The following is a 23,584-nucleotide window of genomic DNA, read 5'->3' as shown; positions in this document are numbered from 1 at the left end:
AGAATGCACCAGCTTATTTGGTCCATCAATGTGAGCCAGAGAAATTAATCTCACCAGGAGTCCTCAGCCTTAGATCCAAAAGCCAGCATTGGAAGAAGCCCTCAGATAAAGCTCCATAAAGATATCAGTTTTGTTTTAAGAGCCTTGACTGAAAAAATCAGCTTGATGTGCCTGGAAAGGCTTTAGGAGTGCCAAAAAAAAAAAAAATTCTTGTGCCACCTGATTGCTAACTGAAGAGTCATGTCTGTGGAGGTCAAAGTGATCCACAGACATGGCAAACCATGATGTCTATCTTCCTCTTGCCTCATTTAGGCTTTGCTCACTGAGGCCAAGGTGGTGAATAAGCCCCCTTGGACATATTTGTTCTGAAACTAAGATGAAAGAATCACACCCATCACCATTTTCTGCAGAAGGCAGCATGTAAGAGCCAGGGAGGAGCACCTGTTTCCCTCTCCAGTGCGGTCTTTGTTGAGTGAGGCTTTTAGGTGGCACACCACATTTGCAGCATATATTGAGTTATGATTTCAAAGTGCTGAACAAACAGTCATTTTTTCCTAACAGACCATAAGCAATTGCTCATTATCCCCCATCTAATATGCAGGAAAAGTAGGTGGGCAAATAACCTAGTTTGCTGTTCAATTACTCTAGCATGCCACGATGCTGCACTAATGTGGCTTCGTGTCCAGCTGCTGTGCTTGTGCTGAATTAGCTGTGCTGTTGAAAGTGCCCAGATGAAAAAGAATGAACCTCATCACCTCTCCAGAGTGTGCAGCAGCAGCACACATGATTAATTGCACTTCTGGGGTTTGACACATACTGTTCCACATGTTTTGCTCTGTTTGTCCATGTGCTGGCACTCAGCCTCTGCACCCTATCTGTGCTTTCACACAGAAAACAGTGGCTGAAATGCAACTTCTCATCTTATCAGAGAAAAGGCATGTGGAAAAGTAACATTTTGCTGGCCTGCTTTCCTTTTTTTCCTTTGTCATTTTTCGTCTTTGCATTTACTACTCCATGTAGCTGAGCTAGGTGGCAATATCAAAACGTAGTGAAAAAAAGTAGCTAGATTAAATGAATAAACTGCTGCCTGACATGACCATTTCACACAAATATGTGCAATACCAGCCTAAAATGCTATATTTTTGATCTGATTAAATCTCACTCTTTCCTTACTTACACCTGAACAACCACCTACAATAAAAAGCAATGCATGCCTTACTGGGGACCGGGAGAGCCCTTCACAACTTTGGGAAGCCCAGTATGCTGAGATATAATTGGAAGTGAATTTAGGGCTGCACAGCTGAGAAGGTCTCAGATCTTTGTGTATGCCCCAGTTGTATCCTAGTCCCAAAGAGTTGTTCAAGCAAGTGTCTTTAGTTATACTGTTTTCTACAGGAGGCACTCAGGCATCTGGATTTGAATGAGGCCAAGACCCTAGGACAACCTGTAAAAATATTTGCCACTCAGTCTTATGTCTATTTTGGCACCTTCCTTGAGAAGTACTGTTGCTGGAAGCCAAGTGCAGACTAAGAAAGGGTTACATACTCTTTGGGGAACAGCCTGGAATGTTAAGTACATATACTTCATTCATAGTAATGCATTTTTAAGCATACCTTTAGGCGAACATTTGTGCATTTAAGTTTTACTAGTGCAAATACTCAAAGAAAATACATCTTATTTTGGTTTCTTGCCCACACTGATGTGAACATCATTTGATACATTCATGGTAAATTCCAGGCTTTTCCACCTTTCCCCTTTTGCACAGCTGAAAACATATTTCTCAGAAAATATTGTGTATAGGACTCACAGACATTTCTAGCTACTCCCTGAACATGTGCGCTAAAGAAATTAGGGATGGGGGAAGGAATCACAGAAAGAAAATCACAGGAAAAATTCCCTCACTGAAGGAAACATGCCTTTTACATTGTGATACCTCCATGTATAGCTGAATGGATTTTACACAAATTCCCCTTCAGGCAGAGTCTGAGAAGAGAAAATGCTGAAAAAGTACTGGAAAACAGTGCACTCTAATGAAGTCTCCTACAATTTAAACTACAGAGTATTTGCATAAAATTAAAAGCTAAAGGATTTCCTCTTGTTCCATCTGAGCTAAAATGAAAGCATAATATATCCAAAAGAACATAAGCAGCATTTTCCTGTAGATTAATTGGACCTAATACAATCAGAAAAACCAAAGGTAAAGCTAAGCCACATGTGTATAATTCAAAACATGAGCAAATTCTTTAACTTATGCACAAAGTGCCAGGGAATACTTTGGTAAATAGAATCCCTGCACTCCCAGGAAACAACAGCAGAATCATTACATGGCTGTGTTTTCAAAGGGTAATGTATCTTTAAATCACAGTGTCTAGAAATTTGTTTTATAGATCCTGCTTTAGGATCTACCATGCTATAGGCACATCAGCCATGTTTAATTATGGCCTTCCTTGGATGAGTCCTTCAGCAGTAATAAGAGTGAAGTTTATTAAAAAACAGGTTTCTGTGTGTTCATAAATTCTTGGCATGCATGGTTTAATTATTTAAGTATCCTTATTAGGATTTGGAAATTTGAGCTTTTGACTCAGATTGTGAATTTTGTGAATTGTCAAGTATGGTACAAGCAGAAGTCTAGACTGAATGTACGTGAAGTAAGTATTGATATTGAAAGTAAAAGGAGAAAAAAAGAACATCTTCACAAGACAGTTTTGACATGGAAACCACACCATTCTCTTGAGTACCTTCTTGAATTTCTCCGGATGTCACCTTGAATCCATATTGCTGTTGGCACATAAGAATTTGTTGATTGGGCAGTGTTTCTAGTCCTCATGTACTATCTGGATATTTATTCCCAGCCCAAGTTCCTTTGTTGTAACCATACAGTGGACACAGCAGGCAAAAAAGTTTATATAGTATAGAAGTGATGTAAATTAGATCAACAATGTTAAAAATCAGATGGAAAATGATGTTATATACTTCTTAGCAGTGGGGTTTTTGAATACCACTGATATACTTGCCTCAAAATTTTCTGCTCTGCTTCAGAAAAACCTCAAGAACTATAAAAATAAGGCAGTGTGCTTGGAATAAGTACTAATTGGAATAATCTAGCCCACTGGAGATACTGGGAGAAGCATCTTGGTGGTGCTTCAGATTTTAGAAATGTCTACTGGCAATGTAAGTTTTTACATATCTAGTAACAGGTGTTTAGAAAACCTTGGTGAACTGTAAGAGAAAAGTTTAATTCAGTCTTTCATTGAGCACATACTTTAGCTTTTATCCAGCAACTACTGAACTGTAGAAACTTGATTATACATCTGTTGAAGTCAGTACAGCTTTGACACATTAAGGAAATTAACACAGGTAGGTCTATTGTTCTCACTCTGACTAATTGCAAGTTTAAAATTAGACATTAATTAAAGAACACTTTAATGTCCTTCTGCAGCAGGAATTTGTTCCTACAAAACTTCCACTATTCTCAGCTCTCTAGATAAGCAAAGCTTCTCTTCTGGCCCTGTGTCCTGTGTGGTCGGTCACAGGGATAAAATTCTATAGTGAGGACAGTGGCTTTAGCTCACAGAATCTTACAATACAGCCACAGTGATTACCTTGTATCAGGGAAAATTGGTGACATTTTCTTTATTATGAATAACAAAAAACTTAGGGATCTCCTGAGCAAACCTCCTAGGCAGCCTGTAAATCTTTGCTATTTCTTACAATTCTCCCAATATGTAGCAGAAAAAAAAAAAATAATTAATTAATGTAGAATCCAAGAAATTCCATGTTGTGCACAAACCAGTCACTAATAAAAGCTCAGATGCTGATATGCAAGGTCATAGTAGCTGTTCCAAGACTTGGCTAACCCCCAAGGTTGCCTTGACATTCCTCATGTTATTTATAATTCTGGAAGTTAAGAGCAGATCTATTTATTTAATAGGAGGCTCGATCTATTGCTCCAGAGCTAGTTTAGTAGAAAGTAGTGATATACATCAAAGGGCAATGCTTATGGATGGCTGAAACTGTAAGGCATGCAAAACCAAACAGACTGGAAGCTCATCAGGAGTTTTGAGATGTATCTGTAAAGAACAACATACTTCTTTTGGCTGTAGGTTCACTGTAGGTTTAGATGAAGGACATGATTTCATCCAACATTTTTGTGGTTCATTTGCAACCAGGATGTTTATATAAAGTAAATAGCTGGAATTGAAAATTTGATTCTTTGCTTGCCAGTAATATCTCAAATCTGAAGTGTATTTCAGGAGCTTAGCAGAACCTAACTTATACACAGCTAGCATTTTATATTCATATCTGGAACTCACTATTTTTCTCCAAACCCTGATTATTTATTGCCAAATGCAAATGAAATAGAAAAAGGTTAGAAAATATTATGAAAACCTAAAATGCCTTAAGACAATTTTTTAAAAATGCAAAAGACAACCATGTCTTTTGTTTAAACCCACTAAAAACAGTATCATGAGGGTAAATTCAAGGAGATATGAGATCACATCATAGCATATTTAGAAGGTAATCTTTGGGATATTCAGCAATTAGTCTTTAGAGTTATTCAGCTTCAGAGATAGACCAACACTGTGTATCACCCTGACCTAGCAACTGGTTCAGCTCATGAGGATGTGGAATGCAGTTATTCTGCAAGATAGTGACCTAAGGGAAAAAAACAGGCAGCTCAATATCATGCCAATATTTCTTTTCACTTCAGATTGAAGGTTCTCACTTTTTATTATCTCTCTTCCTTCTTCAGTTTCTTTTGTTTCAGGATAACTGTATTATTTACAGAATTTTACTGTTCAAACTGCCAAGATTAATCTTAGTCAATAAAAAGAGTTTAAGAAAAGTACTCTACATTTACAGAAAAAAATGGACGTTAAATCAGGCACCTGCAAAAAGAGACCAGAAAATGAAGATTCAGACAACTATATTTATTTTCTTTTCATGCATTCTTGTTAAAAACTGCTGTTAGTTGTGGCACTACTTTACTTGAATCCTGCTGTCAGTTGAACACAAAATTCTGAAAATTCTGCTGTTCTTTTGTTTTAAATGAAGGTAGCCATAAGAAAGAGCAATTTCATTAACCTGATTTCTAGAGGAAGCTCCAAGAGAAAAGGAGTTCAGTCTTCACAGTAAGAACCAGGTTCATTTAGCTCTTGCCATATGCCACCAAAGCTGCAGAGGTTCCGATGTTGAGCATCAAACCCTCAGAGTAGATACCACACATGAAAATGCAGGGGAAAAAGATGATTCATAGCTATCAATAAAGTCTTTGAGTCTTACTTCTAACCATGCAATTGCAGGCTCAAGCCATGCCATTTCCAACCTGCCACAGAGTCTTGACATTTTGGGAGCATTTTCAGCTTTGCAAAGGTCAGAAATCTGAAACAACATTTTATCTCACAATAAATAGTTAAAGTCATGGGGCCTTTGTGTGTCTGCATATTTTTTATTAAAACCAATAGTGTTGTGGATATATGAATGGGTTTTATTCTTTTGACAGAAATACTCACCTAGTCTTTTCCTCAGAGAAAAAAATATTTGTCAAAAATATACTTTAACTGAGACTTTTTGTAATTAAGGAATTCAGAACACATTTTTTTCTAGTTCAGAAATTTACATTTCATTATTTCTTAAGCACTAGAATCTTTTTCATAATGGCGTACCATTGTTCATCAAAGGGTCTCCTCTGTATTTCTTGGAATAAAGCCAAAGCAAAATCACATTATGACTAAGTGGAATGCAAATGATCTCTCTTGCTTATTGCCTATCTCGTTTCAATTTTTTTTACAGAATATCTGAATTTTGTCTCCTAAATTAAATTAAAATTCTCTCTTATATACATACACCTACCATTCCACTGCCCTCTGCTGGAGAGAATACATCCTAAAGCAGATTTATGGAAAAGTAATCTGTGATTGACTAGGGGCTGATGTTTCTGGACCCAAAACCAGGTGTTCCTCTCTTGGTGAAGCCTGCAAGCAGTTGGCTAGTACATCCAAAGGCAGATGTTTGGTCATTATCTGTCTCCAGTATAAATAAACATTCCATTCAAAAAAGTAAAAACACTGTGTTAAGAAAACATGAAGACAGCACAATTAAGTACCCAAAAATTAGGATGTGCCAAAGGTAAAGTTTCACGTGGAAATGTATCTCCAACTCCATGTGCATATGCATTTGCAGTGCAGATTTTTTTTTATGGAGGAAAACTAAATTGTTTTTCTGCATGGTTTAGGGGTGCTGTCAGATTGAGGTAGTTTTTTAGTGTGGTTAGATATAAGTGAGGATTTATCTGAATCTTCCCAAAATAATGGCAGGTGCTCTTCTGCTTTTTGTTATTGAAACCAGCTGATCTATAAACATAAGGTGCAAACCAAATTCATAAATAAGCTGAACACACAAATTCAATCTGGATTGTTTGAAAAATCTGTAATAAATTGCTTTGCAGAATGACACACTAGAGTACCACTTACAACTGTGTCAAATAACTATTCAAAACTAGTATTTTGCATAAGCAAAAGGCAATTGAATCAGGACTTGCCTCACTTCAGGCAGCTAGATGGTTATGAAGTGATCACTCATTCACACAAAACATTAAATGAAAATGAGCAAATCTCTTCAATGCACTGTCACTGGCAAAAAATAATCAATATGATGATTTAACATTTATCAATGCTGATTTAACATTCATCTTGCTGCATTACAAAATTTCTCCATGTTTTTCGCCTGGTACAGCTTCACACTGAAAACTACTTCATGTTAAAAGCTGGTAAAAGAGACTGGAAAACAAACAGCATACAGAAAGACTTCCTATATTCTTTCTTCTGTTTTCTATTTAGTTTGCAACGACAGATCTGCAAACCACTTTTCCTATTCTGGATTCATCTGAAGAACAGAGGGAAAAATGAGAATCAAAGATCTTACTTGTTTCAATTTGAGCTATTCTCACTAACTCAGATTTACTTACAGATTAGGAAAGTAAAATTATATGTGCACTTCTACTTTTAAGGTACTACATATCCTGTAAGTGATGAGGCTATAAAATCCATTTGTAAAATCATTTGCTTTTATTTCAACTGAAATTTTGCTGTAAGACAGCCAAATTTCATCACAATCTATACACAAGAAATATTTTTTGCTTAAAATAATACCCAACATACAATCCAGTCATTCACATTTTCATCAAAAATTGGTATTGTTGTTCTCTTGCAGCTGCTTTTTGTCAGACTAAATTTTATTTTACAGAGCATTACAGTAACAGAAGTAAACCCCTCTTGGCAAGAGTTTGTTAGAGATTGAAGTCCTTTCCTTGTATTACCTGAAGGCAGCACACTGCTCAGCAAGTCCCTTGGATCCAAACAGTCCCGGTGGGAAAATCTAATTAAATTGATTTTTTTTTTTCTGGAGATGAAGATTTTGCATTGCTCTGGAGCAGAAATGCTAAAAAAAGCTGTGTTAGACCACACCATGTTTAGCTGCTGAAAAATCAGGGTACAGAGAGTACAAACACAACAGGCTCCCAGACCTCAGGCAGGGGGATGTCTAACGTGGCATCACCAGCACAGTTGGGCAGTGTAACTTCTCCACTTGAAGGCTTCATTCACAGACCTTTAAGTCTTTTCCCTATAATTGAAACCCCTGAAGGAAAACAAAACCAAACCTGACTTGTGTTGCTGAGGGAAATTTGTGAACTGTTTGACAGCTGCTCACCCGTCCTTCCAGGTCCCAAGGCTTTCCAGCAAATGAACCACCAAGCTGTTCCCCACTGGTTCAGGCAGGAACATCTCTGGGTACAAGAACATATTTTTCTTTCCCTTCAGCTGAACCTTTGCCCATCTTCATGTAGCAGGCCTCACTTTAATAGAGAGATTATTCCCTGTGTATTTAAATACATGGGAAAAAGTAATTTCTGTAGAAGTACAGGATGACCTCATGCATGTATCATTTCTCCCACCAGTCTATTTTGGAGGCAAGGACAGGATCCTGGTGTGTGCAGCTCAAAGCCACCTGACCTGCAAGACTGATGGACTCTTGGGCTTCCTCTCTTGGTTCTCAACACAGGGTAAAAATAATCAAAAAGACCATGAATGTTTTGCCTAATACAATATTTGAAAGTAAGTGCATGTAATGTTGCCTTCATCAGTGATTTCCTCATCAGTTTTTTGACATCATGGAATGCAGTGGAGTCTGGTAACAACTGCTGAAATGAAACTCGATCTTAACTCTAAGCAAAGTTCCTGCTACCTTGTGTGTGCACAGAACTAGCATGCAAATGAACAAAACCTCAGGCTAACTAGAAGGCACTGGGGGAGGAATGATTTAAAAGGAGATTTTAATTTCCAGAACCGATTCAAATCTTCGCTGGCTAAAGCCAGGCACAATAATATTAACAGTGAGTTCTATAACAGCACCTCACAACAGTGACACAGACAGGTTTGTGTGTTGTAAGATTTCTCATGTTTCTGCCTCATAATATAAGAAAAAAATTATTAGTTTCTAGAAGTTTTGGGGAAAATGTAGTATTGATCTTGCATAATTTTTTTATCCTTATAAGTTATTAGGGGAAGCTATACTAAAAAAAATTTGTTTCAGTATTAAAATATTTTGTTCATGGCCATGGTGGGGGGAACAGAATAAATTGTTCTTCTGCCATGAAAATTTTCTTTTCTCAGAAGCTCCTCTTGGTTGATTGATTATATATTCCAATGATAAACATTGAAATTATAGCTTTCATGAGAGCATATGGAAAAGAAGAGTCTCCCTCACCTGTAGCTTGAACTGGTCAAAGGAAGGTTCTGAGTCCTAAACCAAAACTCTTCCAGTTAACTTGGAATCTCATACATGCAGCAGAACACCAGGCTGGTGAGCTCTTTGCAGCCTGTGTTGCCAAGGAGACGAGGAACTGGTTTTGGAAAGCGATGTTTTGTACATTTATATAACAAGGAGTTGCAGGTTTCAGTGCTGCAAGTGTACAGATTTCTGCAGTAATATGTATTGAATATATTTGAGATGGCTGGTTTTTTCCACAAAAATAACCCCAAAAACAACAACAAGAAAAAACCCAAAACCAAAACCAAACAAAAACCAACCAAACAAAAGCATATATAGGAGAATAAGCAAAGAAATCTTTGAGACACTGTTAAGGTAATTTTTTTTTTCAAATTTATATTTATTTATTTATTTTTTGCTCTCACTTGGGTAATCAGTAGCACTGAAGGAGTCAAAAGGTTCTGAAGACAAGAACTGACATACTCTCAGCCAGGCCCACAGAAAACAGTGTCTGAAGGTTGTACACTGCTCCAGACCCATTCATGTGGCCAGCCAAGGGCCAAGAGGCAGCAGCCATCTGTCCAGTGAGGATTCTGAGCCATGAAGATGCCTCCTTCCTCGCTCAGCAAGCAAACTGAGGTGGGGCTGGGGCTGGCTGGGACAGAATAGTTGCACCCAGTGTTGACAAGCTGAACTGTTTTCTTGCCTGTCCTCAGTGTGCAGGTGCATTGGATGACCAGGGCTTTTCTTCTAAAGCATTTTCTCTTGCTCTGGTTCAGTTTTATCTTGCTTCTTTCATTTCAGCTGCCCATTTGGACAGTGTATTGAGAAGGCTACACTTCTCCCTTTTGGCTGAAAGGAGTTGTAGAATTTTTAGATTATAGTCACAAATTTCCTAATAAATAAATAAAAAATTTCCTAGCATAGTGATAACTGGTATTTCATTTAATAATTTCAACACAAAGTAGTAAGACAATGACATTGAAACAGATTTTTCTAATTTGTTTGACACTTCAAACAGAAATGTATATTCAAAAGTTCTCACTTTTACCGCCAATTTAAATTGTAGTTAAATTCAGACCTTTGCTGAAATATTTACTGAGAAGAAGTTCATTCACAGAAATTAGTTTTTCATTTAGTTCCAAAAGTTACTGGCATTGTGGGACTACAAAACTGCTGGTCTAAAAGCTTTTGTGAGTACTTATTGCATACTACAATGTACTAGCTGTCATATTAATATAGTCACTACAGAAATAAATGGGATCAGTTAAATGAATTCAATTCTTTACAGAGGTACACAAGATTCCATCTAACTATAGAAAACACAAATTTTCTTAAAATTGGCTACTAAAGTTAAAATTAGTAACAACATATGTCCTTGCTTTCCTGCTTCCCCTGTTTGAAAAAAATTGACATTCCTTTCTGCACCCTAAAATCCAGATTTGCAAACAAAATAAATCAGCCCTTCTATCAAGTTACGCATTTGCAGAATAAGACACTTTCACTATATTAATTCTTGGTATTAAAATACCCTAATGAAGGCAGGAGCCAGATAATGTAGAAGTAAATTCAAAATAACAGAATCTGAATCAAAGAATTTACAGACTAGCAGAGAGTATCACGGACAAACACCAGAAGAACAATTTCCCTAGTATGTTATTTGTCCAATGGCAGGAATAGGAAATCCTTGGGCTTTATAATCCTCAGGTGATTTAAAATAATTAGAAATGGTTCAGATGCATATTGCTAGTTCTGTGTTAAAGGAGTTGAACACAACAGGAAACAATGTTGGTCACAACCTATGTAAAATAAGCTCATACAACTAATAGCGCCTTGTTGAGGACCAATTTTAAACCTTTAAAAACAATTCCTAAGCTGAATTTTATTTAATAATAAGCTCTTTCCATTGTGAAACCAAAGAAAAATATATTTAAATATGAGAATAGGTGTCCTATATGCTGAAAGGCACAAACCAGTATTTCCTGGAACTGGTTAAATAATAGTGGAAAAAGCTCAACTTCTATATAGTGCAATAAGGTCCTCCTTAAATCCAAGTTGTCGCTAAAAATTGTCTAACTTTGGAGCTCTTTGCTCCTCTGATTCTGTGGCTACAAATTATAGATAGTTTCCAGCTTATTAAATGAATCTAGAGTTATATTTTCTGTTATCTTAAAAAGGTTGCATTGGCAGTAACCAAGAAGAAGACTCTGTTTACCTTACTCTGGCTGCTGTACTCTAAATTTGAAGCTTCTGGAAAGGAGAAGGAAGGGGGGAATTGCTTATTTTCTCAAGAGCAAGCTCATCTCTGCTGAACTTTTTAAATGCAGATGGAAAAGACAAGAAGAGAAATGGTGAGCAGCATGATTACAGACTGGGATATTCCTAAGAGGACGCAGCTACTTGCCTCCAGCATTGCCTACAGATTCAAAGCTGAGCTCTGGAGGAAACAGATCAGAGAACAATTCCTAGGAATGGGGAGAAGGCTTCATCCTTTATTTCAACCCCCAAAGTCACTGGCAGCTGCTGATTTTGGAAGGAATTTGGAGAAAGGACTCTCATCCTGCAAGAAACATTGGTTGGGGTAGATTTTTCCATGCTTCGTTTATCCAGTACCCTGATGTTCCCTACTTCCTGAGGCATATTCTCCAACTGTGTTTACTTTTGTGCTAACGGCACATGTAATTTAGAATTTGGAGATTTTGTAGCTTACATAAAAGAAAGTATGACAGGAAGACAGCAGAGAGGTTCTGTCCCTAGATTTTAGCAAATTCAGTGTTGAGACAGGAGAGAGGCATAAGTACTGAGTAATCCCAGGCTGGAATATCAGGACACAGATATCCAAAGTGTTCTGCTAGCACATTTGTTATTAAGCTGCTTTTAGGATTATGTTTAGAGGAGCAGGAGATGATGATGCTAAGCAGTTCAACAGGCAGCTGCATCAAACAACAGGTATCAGAGACTCTTTGTACAACTGGCTACCATCAAAAGACTTGAAATCTGAAATTCTTACAACTAGCTCATCTGTACAGAGAACAAAACCATATTCAATGATACAAATAGCAATGCTGTTGTGGCTGAATGGATCTTGGATACAGTTCTTCAAAATCAAATATTTTCCACCAGAATTTCTCAGTTGCCCAATATTTATTATCTGTGCATGATCGAGAAATTAGGTTTACAAGCATCCTATTCTGCCTAAACTTAAAAAATGCCGAACATTTATTTCCTAAAAGAAAAAGGTGAAATTATAAAAGACTGTTTGTTTTATATTAGCTCTTTTTAACTTTCACCAACTACTCAATTTTTTTTTTCAATCAGATCATAGACAAGACTACTAAATTAAGAATTTTCAGTACGATTTGATGAATTTAAATTAATCTCTCTGTGTGAAGCAAGAGAATAAAGTGGGACATTTGATCTACATTATCAAGCAGATTAAAAAGTCCTGTGCAACAGATGTTAACAAACATGCACAACACTTTCATAGATTTCAGAAGACTATAAGGAAAGAAATCTGATTCCTGCTCTTCAAGCTGACCTTTAATTTGGTCGTCACTGGAATCAGATCACTTGTGGCCTCAGTCTAGCATAGCCTTTCATCCTAACAAGAGTATAGTAGCAAATCCTAATCAGAGTATTAATGAACTCCCAGCTATGTACTGTCTTGAAGGACCACAGGACCTAAGAAAAATTAGAATTCACCTATTTTGCATTCCTGATAGCAGATGATTTTAGTAATAGTGGTAATGAGATAATACTGGACCTGTGAAAAAAATTAAATAAATTACAAAACAATTGAAAAACAAGACCAGAGCTTGTTACCAGGGCATTTTTTAGAAGACTGACTATATAATCTTTCTGGTAATTCATTAACATTGCCTAATTCCAAAGTTTTCTTCTGTTTTCCAAAGCCATGAGATTTAATTGGTTGTTTTCAAAAAATCATTGGGTGAAATTTTCAACAACATGCTACTTTAATTTTAAATTGCAGCAGATTGACAATCTGAGATGCACCTGCAGCTATACATCATCTCCCTGCCACTAAACCTGAATACTTGCTCATTGCACTTTCAAACTTGTCCTTATGCCCTGTTGAAAATCATATTTCAGATTATCACAGGAGGAAGGCTGTTGCCTCCACAAACAGTTTTACTGAATTAGTTACTCTCTAGAGAACTGGTTTGCTTTGAATTTTTGTCCAGAGTCAGGCTTTTCACCACAAAGATTAGAAGCAAATATTAAAGTTTAGTGAAGGAAAGCAAAAGCTGAAGTTCTTGGTTTAAAGACTGGAAACTTACAGACGTGAAGGAAACAAAGAAAAAAAGAAAGAACTATAGATTGTACCTAGCAGTATTACACAATGAGCCTTGAGGTATTATGTAGAACATTCTTACTCAAGGAACAGCTTCAGCTCATACCACTTCATGCCCATCCTTGCTGCTGCTCTTAGTATGGATTAGAACTAGTTTGAAGACCTAAAAGTTCCCACGCTGCTAGAGTTCATCAAATTCTTTTGTGAGTTATTTTCTCCTTTTACTCAGAAAAGAACCTTATCCCCCCATTTCTCATCTCTTCTCTGGCATTGTTATCATGCAGGAATACAGTTTCTGGATCTCCACAATAATGAGTGTTTTGACTCCTGTCCCCCCACCCTGTCTTTCAGAAGAAGCTATAACACGAGTTTTACCTTTAGATAATTAGCAAGTATCTGAAGTGCATGGGATCACCCACAATGTTAATGCATATGGATGAGTATTGAAGGAGAAAGAAAACTTTCTTTCAGTGACTGTGGTTCCTCTGCATTTTTCTTCAGAGCTCTGTCCAAGCTTCTTCTGCAGGTGCTCCTGTGGTTGAAGGGAAATGCCCTCTTATCTACCTGGAAAATAGAAGGAGAATGAAGGTGCAAGAGTATTTTTCTAAGTCAGTTTAGGAGACCTGACATTCTCAGAGCTGAGGTCATCAGTCTTCTCCAAAACTGACAACAAAGATGGATTAGTAGTCAACTGGAGTGCCAAAGCCCCTTGACAGTTTGAAAGTCTATTGACTATCCAGGTTCAAAAGAAAACGGTGTCTAGCCAAGAAATTCTTATGCATGTACAGATCACACTGTTTGTACCCAGGAATTACAAGAACAGCGACTACTGTTCAAAACCTAAACTTGTGTCTATGTCATCTTATGTCTCACTCATGTCATCTTTCTGAAAGATGGTGATGATGAAATATGAAACTAGCTGCAGAAACTGGCAAAGATAAAAATCCAGAGGCAAAATATTAATTAACATGAATGGATATTTCAGGTTACCATAAACAAAAAGGGCACAAAAGGTACTGTGGGTAAGAGCTGAGTGCAACCTTCATATTGTTTTACAGAGCTGGAAAAATTAAGAGGAAACAGAACAAAACAAAATAACTCCACCCCAAAACCCATGAACAAAATAATATGAAAAGCATTTTGTTTTGGCAAAAAGACATAATATAGAAAGGGTTTTGTTTTGTCAAAAATATTTCTCTCCACTGTCTAAGTGTTCTCATTCAGCTGAGCAGCTTAGATGATGCAAGGGACTCAGGCATGTGCATAAAGAATAGCACCTTCCAGGCACATCTAAAGCAAAACAGGGTCTGACTTAATCACCTGCAAAATAAAAACCCATAATAACCTGAATACACATGTAGGAAACACTCAACAGAGAATTGCCTTCCTTTGCATGTTTCAGCTGAGGAGGCTTGTGGAACATTTCCAATTCAACTTCCAAAATGGGTCCATCTAAGCCTAACTTTTAGCACAAGTTAGACTTTTAAGTGCTAGTCTGTACTAAAAATGATACTTCTATTTTAAAAAGTTATTTCTGTATGTAAATATTGTTGGCTATATTCTTTCTCCAATAGGATTTAAAGCTTTGCTAGGTCAGATTTCCATCATTAAATACGTCTCACTCAGCGGGCATTGCAACACAACTAAATCCATTCTCCTTTTAAATATTCAAAGCAAGGAGAAGTTTGAGGGCAGCCCGTGGCATAGATCAAAACCCACAAATTAAGTAACTGAATGAGAAACATAGGAGGCATTTGGCAAAAATTTTCTTTCACAATAAACCACACGGAAACTTGATTTCATTTTTCAAGCAAACATTCAGAGGTTTCAAAATCTATGTTTCTCAAAACTAAAAAGAGAACTTGAAACAGGTTTCTTCAATCATTTGGGGCCAATAATTAATATGACAAATGCTGAAATGCAAAACTGGAAGACCTCAAAGTTCTAGATAAAAGATCAAATCTGCTTTTTATTTTAGTTTTTCATTGCAATTGCCATTCACTACATACATATTTTTTTTGTCTAAGAAAATCTTCACAGTATTTCTTAAATTTATGATGAAATTCGTACAAATTGCCATTCCTACCAACTGCTCTTTTCACTGTAGTCTTGTCTCCCTTTGCAAAAAATGCAACAGTCATGAAATAACTCGCATACAATGAAGCAATGAACTCAGATCTGAGAAATATGAACAGCAGATGTGGGGGTTGTGATTGACTATATATTCAAAATACAGTGACGTGTGAAGAAGAGGCAAAAATGCTTGTAGTGTACAACATATGGTGGTTGAAAAGTAAACAAAGATAATATACACCGCTGCTTTGTTTGAGATACTCTTTTTTTTCCACTTATACCCTATCCAAACACAACCACATTCTATCCCGAGCGACGTGGAAGTGTTTTAAGTGTTATGATTGGCACTGTTCGGTTGAACTGTACACTCAATTAATTTGCTTTTATTTGCCAGAAACACGATCATCTATATCTATTCTACTGAATTCTTTCAGATATTAGGTTCTGCAGATCCAGCTGGGTAAGTACAGCTACAGAAAATAATTTCCATATTACAGTTTGGTTTACCCAAAATGTAATCCGTAACTGGACAAAACATGTTATAGCACTAAGCAATTTGGCGACAAAATAATTAATTACTAAAACTTGAATTTGTGGGTTAAGTCAACAGAAATAAGTAAGCCCAACAAGACAGCCTGAAAGAGAATTCAGAGTCAATTTGGATAGGAGTCTGGCCAAAAGAAAGGGACTAGCACTTCTTCTTTGAATAATTGCCCCATCAGGCAATCCATTCAGTCTTTTTGTACTACACGCATGTGAAATCTGTCATAATGAGTTTTGAGCCCAGAATTTCATAGGTATTGCAAAGAATAAATATTTAATTATACCGAATCACTGTGCAGCAACGTACAACAGAAAGTAACTGAATTGCTCTCTTGATATCTTCAAATGATATTTGAGTGGCTCTTTAAGAACATATGCTTCGCCATAGAACCATCTTGTTACTGGAGTTAGAGAATGAAATAGTAAGTCTTAAGCAGGAAGTCAAACAAGACGACTTAGTGGTGCTGTCTGGCTTTAAAAATTTGTCAAATGCAGGTCGAAGTGAAAGAATACCTATGGGCTGTATTTTATCAGGAGGTAGTAATTGCTGTGCTGGCTGCTATAATGTGATCACATGAAAACCAGCTTTGTTTTTTGTTCTCATGTCTTGTGAGATAAGCCAGTGATTATAGGCAAAACCTAAATACCCACTACTTCTAAATATGAGTACAGCTCTCCATCATTCTAACTTTTTTTTTTTTTTTAAATGGTATACACTCTGTCCTTGACCTAATGCTGCTATTTAGGTGTGATTATCCATTCACTTGGAATCAGTAAGGGCTAAAGAAAAACAGTGAAAAAGAAAGTAAGGACTTCAGAAACATGAGTTAATATCAGATACTAGAAGATCCTGCAAGTCCACAACAAAATCTTCTTGAGAATGTTAATGATCTTGGCTCCATCCCTCCTTTATTTGAAACAGCTGCTGGGCTGATACCAAACCATACACTGAGTGGCAAAGGGAAGGCGAAGGAAAGCATGGCCAACAGCTTGCTTCCAGCTCTAGTGAGCTGTGGTGGGAATGATTATTTGGATTCTAGTACAGCTGGTCTGCTGCAGCCTCCGAATGGAGTGGCTGTACAAAGCAGTCACACGGCATCAGTTTTTGTACTCCACCACTTTCCAGGAGGGTTAATAAGTCCTGAATGAAAATTAAACCAAAATGAGGAGAAGTTTTTGTGCTTTAGGGAGAATCAAAATAATGAATGATATAGTATGCTAGGACCACACAAGCAGGGAGAACAGCTGGTGAAGTAAAGGAGATGAGACTGAGAGGGTACAAATCTTCTCCCTAAGGAAAAAAGTGTGCATATTTGTTTTGAGAAACAAGATATCACAGAATCAGCTATCAAACTCCCTCAATCCAAATACCTCATTTCTGACCTTGCATTTGCTGATTTATTGCCACTGATAACCAGAAGCAGAGCCCTCATCTGCAACTTCAGGGTTTTCCCCTAACAATTCTTGGCCAGAAAGCAATGAGACTTTTCAACAAAATGTAGGCCCAAGTTTCTAAGTGCCCCGCTGCAGTAGATCACTCCACAGAAATAACCAGATTTAAGGATTCTTTCAGGGTAAATCTCACAGCTCAAAAATAACCATAGGCTTAGAAGAGAATCATGATTAACAGCATCCCAGTGTCATTTGGCACCGCTCTTGTCATATCCCCATTGCAGCTCCAGTGATTTAGAGGATATGTGTCTCTATGATCACACAGTAAAATGTAAAACACTTTCTTACATGTCGCAGAATCACACAAGCATCAAGGCTGGAAGAGGCCTTCAAATCTATTCCAACCATCAACCCAGAGCCAACATAATCACCCCTAAACCATATCCTCAAAAGCCACATCCAGGCACCTCTTGAATACTTACAGAGACAATATATCCCCAGACAACTAATTCCAATGCCTAACCACCCCTTCGGTGATTTTCTTTTTCAAATATCTAATCTGGACCTCTCCTGAAAAATGTGGGGTTTTTTTTATTTGTGTTTTGATAATTCATCAAATCATTTTGAAGGTTCAAATAGGTTTACTTGGACTGAGGTTTTTTCTGCCTTGTTGTTTTATCTGCCAAAATTAATGTCAGTTCTCTTCAGATGGTGATGAAAGATGGTTAAAAATTCATAACAACGGAAATAATGCCAGAAGAATGTGCTTGTGAAGTAGGAGTGGCTACCAAGCAGCAGAGGCAATTCATACAAAGCTGTCAGGTGTTGTTCCAGTGAGACAGAAACTCTTGTTATTGACACTTCCTTTCTGGCTCAGAGAAGTCTGCCTTAGCTGGATTACATAAAAAAGCCCAAGAGGAAAGTGAAGCAGGTTGGGGAGCTTGGCAAACACTGAGAAGAACGTGTGCGTGCTCATGCTCCAGCGCACGTGCGTGACGGGCACGTGCGTGCAAGTCCCTGGGTGGATGTCTTTTTTCCCAGTGCATTGTTAAAGTGGAGTGAAAGGGCACTGCCCACGCTCCCCTCCCAGGACTTGACCCGGTGGCAAGGGCCTTGCATTCCTCAGCTGAGAAGTGCGTCAGTTTGCCTGAGCTGAGCCAGATGAAAGCAGCGCTACCAGGCTCTAGCTCTGCCTCAGGCCCTTGCTTTTGAAAGAGCCAACCCTGCTGTTTCTCTTTGGGGCTTATTTCTGGTTTGAGAAGAATTGGCTAAAAGGAAAACCTTCCATTTTTCATTTGCCTTTGTAGCTTAGTGAGGAGACAACATATATTTTTCATTTGAAAATTCATTTATTTTAAACATGGCAAGAGTTGAATTTTATGCTTGAAAATCACAATCAAATCCCCCCCAGAAAAAATTGATGCATTCATAAACTGGAACGTGTTTAGAGTAAGACAGCTCCTTACAATTTCATTTCTAAGCAAGAACAGGTTTTAGAAAACTGCTGGTCCCATAATTTAGTTGAGAGTGGCATTAGGCAGTGGTATTCCTAGTGGTATCCCTGACCAGATCCTTGGGCAAATCATTTTACTTCACTGTATATCCAGCTTCCAAGAGCGATGCCTTTCTGTTGGAAGAGGTATTGTGGATTGGCTCTGTGGGCACTTTCTCATACATGTATCTTTAGTACTATGTTCAGCATGGTTAGTTAAAACATATCAATGTTTTTGTACTAAATGGTAATGTACGCAGTTTCTCTAAAGAGGCTATCACTGAAATATTGAGCATAGTAATATCTTTCTTGATATGATCACCCTCTCAGGAAGAAGTCTCTCGCCTAAAAGCCAGATGTCAGGTCTCATGCATGGAGTAAGAAACTCTCATTGTCTCCCAAGATTACTCTCCCAACCAGACCTACCTGTTACCATCTGCTAGACACTGCTGGCAACCTGTTAACTGGATGCATTTAGAATTTTAGGTCATAACAGGGGGAAGCCAAGGGACACTAATGCAGCAAGGAGATGTGCAACACTTCCCTTATTAGTTGTTTTTTACTTTCATTACATGGCCTAATGATGCTCTGATGCAATTTGTAAGTTTTGCCATGCAGAACTGCCAACACAAAACATATGAAGAGACAATGGTGGGAGAGATTAACAGAGCTCGCCACATACAGAAAAGTGTACCACAATCTTGGGTTTTCCTCTATATATTTATTCCTATAAGAACTGATTGTAACCACTTTTAAAAACACCCAATATACTCAACATTTTATTAGAAACATAGTTCCATAGAACAGCTCGTGTTGGAAGAGACCTTAAAAATCATCTAGTTCTAGCTCCCCAGCCACAGGCTGGGATAATCTTTCCCTAGACCAGGCTGCTCAAAGCCCCATTCAACCAGGCCTTGAGCACTCCAGGGATGGGGCTTCTACAGCTTCTCTGGGCAATCTCTCCCAATGCCCCAGCCCCCTCAAAGTGAAGGACTTCTACCTAATATCTAATCTATCCTTACCCTCTTTCCATTTGGAGATATTCCCCCTTGTCCTTCACCACATGGCAGAGGGACTGTAAAAAGCCCCTCTCCAGCTTTCTTGTAGGCCCCCTTCAGGTATTGGAAGGTTGCAATTAGATGTCTATTTTTTTTTTACTCATAAGAACACAAGCAAAGCTTTTTTTTAACCTGTATTTTATTCATCATTTAATCTCAGTTCATTCTAAAGTTAATCCTCTGTTTCTGAGACCAGATGGATTTTTTTTAAAAAACATTGGAAGAAACCAAGGCTGAGTCAAATGGTTTCAGTGGCTTTTTGTTCTTTTCTAGTGTTGTCTGGAAGCAATTTTCTCAAGCTTTGTAATTTATTTGTCATCTTCCTCAAAATCCCCACGCAAGAAAGAATGAGAGCCTTTCTTTGGAATTAAAAACAAACAGAAGAAACCTTGACATTAGATTTTTATACATATTGTTCATATCCTGAGTGTAATAAATAGGTGTTTTTAGTACCAGTGGTGGGGATCTTGGGGAAAATCAGTTATGACTGAAATCTTGTATTCTGGAAAACAGAAGTGATAGTTTGAGTCTCCAGGGATTCAGTCACACATTACCTACTAAAATTCAAGCGGCCTCATATTTTTCTGTTGTAAAATCTGACATATAAAAGCAGAGTATGTATTCAAATCTTTAACCTGGTGTAAATGTTGCTTCTATACTCTCATAACAACAAAGTAACTCTGCAATAAAAGTAAAATCCAACAACATTTTTATGTTTTACAAATGTCATTTTCTTATGTTTTGTTTTTTTCACAGTCCATATAAAGAGGTTAATGTTCTCATGAACACACAAGAAAATTAAATTTTGATACTATAGGACCAAAAAAGAGACAGAAAAACTAAATTCAAAGCTGAAAGTTCCTGAAAGGAAACAAAAAAACCAACTTATTTTTACTTCTTCTTTCTCTTTTTTCTCTTACTCTTTTTTTTTTATTTTCTTGATCCAGCTCAAATTCTTCCACCGGGCAGAGCTGTGGCAGGATGATAGAGGGCATAAAACTGAAATGTGTAGGTTCCAATTCATTCTTGCAAAATGATCCATATCTTCAACTGCATCTGGAAACTCACATGGACATCAAGCATCAGGTGTGACATTCTGTACCAGCTGTGGGTTCTGGATTGATTTAAATTCAAAGGCTCATAATATGTGCAAACAATCTATTTCAAAAGGGAAAAAGCCCTGTCTGTGTTCAAAGTAGACCAAAGCCATTTGTAAGCCAAAGATGGGAATAGCTTTCCCCAGAAACACTGGAATGTGATAATTTTACAGCACCCCGGCCTCAACACTAGAGTATTTGGTAAACATAAGTTATGAAAAACAGAAACATTGAATCAGAAGAAGAGGTAGAGTCGCTAGATTTACACAATTGCTTTCTACAGCTCCCTGAGATTACCTCAGGCTGACTGGACTGAATGCCTGTCAATTAGCTAACATCCATGCACAAGGATGGAAACAATCCACTCTCAAACACTACAAACAAACATTGGCATTGAGCTAATTTATTTTTAGTTTATATTAAATTCCAGATAAATTCTAAATTAAAAATTTTGAGTTATATGAATGGAGGCAATAATGTGAAGTTCTGAAATATTCTTCATGTATTATAATAATCATAATCTTCAGACAGTTCATTGAATCATAATGTCTTTCTCATGGAAAGCATAAAAAAGCAACAAGATGCATCAGGTAATTAAAAAAAAAACAATGAAGAAGAAACCCGAACCTAGGTTAGCTGATTGGAAACTGTTTCTTTGTATCAGTTGTGACTGTGAAGAAAGGACGAGAAGGCTGGACACGCTTTCAGTGCCTCAAGGGGGCCTGCAAGAGACCTGGAGAAGGGCTTTTTACAAGGGGATAGGACCAGGAGGAATGGGTTTAAATCAAAAGAGGAGAGATTTAAATTTTAAAAAGGAGAAATTTAGGCTAAATATTATGAAGAAATTCTTCATTGTAATGGTGGTGAGACACTGCAACAGATTGCCCAGAGACCTTGTGAATGTCCCATTCCTTGAAGTGCTCAAGCCCAGGGTGCATGAGGCCTTGATCAACCTGAACTAGTGGAAGATGATCCTGCCCACGGCAGGGGCATTGAAATTAAATGATCTTTAAAGTCCCTTTGAACCCAAACCATTAGTTTCTATGAAACTAATGAAAATTCTACTGAGCACACAATCCTGAGATGTATCCAGAGATGTATTTTTCTAGAAAATATCAAGTAGTCCATAAAAGCATTCACCTAGAAAGTTGTATGAAATTCTTCTCACTTTTTTTTCCCCTTAGAACCATGAGCATTCTGGAATTTTCCTCCATTACTGAAACAAGTAATATTCTTGTCTCTCACTAAAAAGTAATTTTTATAACTGAAATTTAGGTGGAATTATATGGTTAGTTCTACATATCTGACAGCATAAAAGCATGTCAATCTCTTGCTGTTGCATGTCATGTCGTCCTTTTCACGGAGGAAACAAAAAGTGGTTACAATGCCTACCTACACCACTCCTACTGGGATCCTCTTTTAGAGTCTTGTACCTCTGGTGGTTAGAAATTCTATTCTAATCTCCCGCCTAAGCTTTTTATGACAAGTTTAATAGATGTTCTCTTTTTGGCCTACCCATGCATTTATAGAGAAAACCTGTTATTTCTTCTCAGTCTTCACTTTGCTAGGGTATACAGGCCAAGCCTTTTTTTCTCATTTTGTCTAACACTCTCTCCATGCCCTTGGCTGCCACTGCAGGCCTCCTTTACATCTGTATTTCACTTGAACTAATGCACCTAAAAACATAAGGAGGTAGAACTGCACCCAATTTTCTAGACGAAGGCTTCCCCAGGCTGTCTTTTCCAGAAGATACCTCTCTGGATAGATCTTGGCTTTTCTTCATAGCCACGACAAGTACAGGATTTGCAATCCAATTAACAAACCTATGCTGATTTTTTTCCTCTACTTTCTTATTACAAGATACTGCCAATCCATATGGCAGCAGTTATCCTCATTATTAGTAGTAAGATGAAATATTATCTCCATATCATATTTTTATTTGTACATAAACATGCATTTTGTTTCTTTATTACTCTGTTAGGGCACATTCCTGATTCTTGGAGATAACTTGTAAAATACTTATCTGGCTGTATAAAAATTCCTCTTTTTCTACATGGAGTAAATATTTTACAATTTTTTTTAATTTTAAAAAGCCTAATTTTTGGTCATATAAAGTTCAGCATTTCTACCATTTTGTCCTACACAACCAGAATTTTCCAGGGGCATGAATTTGAGTCAGTAAAATCTTAATGTAAATAAGACATTTTAACTTGAAAAAATCTATAATTTGTCCTTGATCTACTGAGCCTACTGTTGTTTGCTATTTACCTGTATATTTAGTTAAAATAATTCCTTAATGGAGAACTGCTGTATCTGTGGGCCCTCCACTTTAACTGTTAAACTTCTAGAAGCTGTTGTTTCAGTTTCCTTGATAAACCACTGCTTCATATATGGTGTTGGCTCATACCCCAATGCCAACTTTAAAATTAATGATTCTGGGTTGTTTAGGCTGTTAACATATTCATCTTCTGCTTCACTGTTGGCCATTGAACATTTCCAAATATGTGAATCCAATGAGGAGAGAAAGCAAGCAGCAATGAATAAGGAAGCAATAAGGCTTACAATAATAGCATGAATGTTTTGGAAAAGCAACACACCCATTTTGCATTCAGAGCAGAAATCACTTATGAGCAATCATAAGTAATTTTGTTGTGTAATTTGTTTATTCAGAAAATGTCTTCTTGTATACAAGTTGTCAGGAACTGCACAGAGGCTTCAGCCAAAGGGCTACCACTCTTTAAACAAGAAGCAATTGTGCTTGGTTTCATTCTTTGACACTCTTCCTAATCCACTCCAGATCTGACCTGCTCCAGACCCTGAGTTTTAAACTTGACAAACACTTCAGCCT

General features: G+C 37.4%; 1 long non-coding RNA gene across 1 annotated transcript in view; it reads right to left on the bottom strand.

The window, feature by feature from the left end:
- Positions 1 to 9,139: 9,139 nt before the first annotated feature.
- The window catches only part of LOC132325007 (uncharacterized), an 83,553-nt gene continuing 69,108 nt past the window's right edge, over positions 9,140 to 23,584 (bottom strand). The window contains exons 3-4 of the long non-coding RNA XR_009485813.1: positions 13,457 to 13,645; positions 9,140 to 9,621 (exon numbers count right to left, since the gene is read on the bottom strand). This is a non-coding gene — a long non-coding RNA (uncharacterized LOC132325007). The remainder of the gene's footprint in view (positions 9,622 to 13,456; positions 13,646 to 23,584) is intronic.

The sequence above is a fragment of the Haemorhous mexicanus genome, chromosome 3, assembly GCF_027477595.1.
Source record: "Haemorhous mexicanus isolate bHaeMex1 chromosome 3, bHaeMex1.pri, whole genome shotgun sequence".
NCBI lineage: Eukaryota > Metazoa > Chordata > Aves > Passeriformes > Fringillidae > Haemorhous > Haemorhous mexicanus.
The sequence above is the reverse complement of the archived record's forward strand: the minus strand, read 5'-3'. Positions and strand labels throughout refer to the sequence as shown.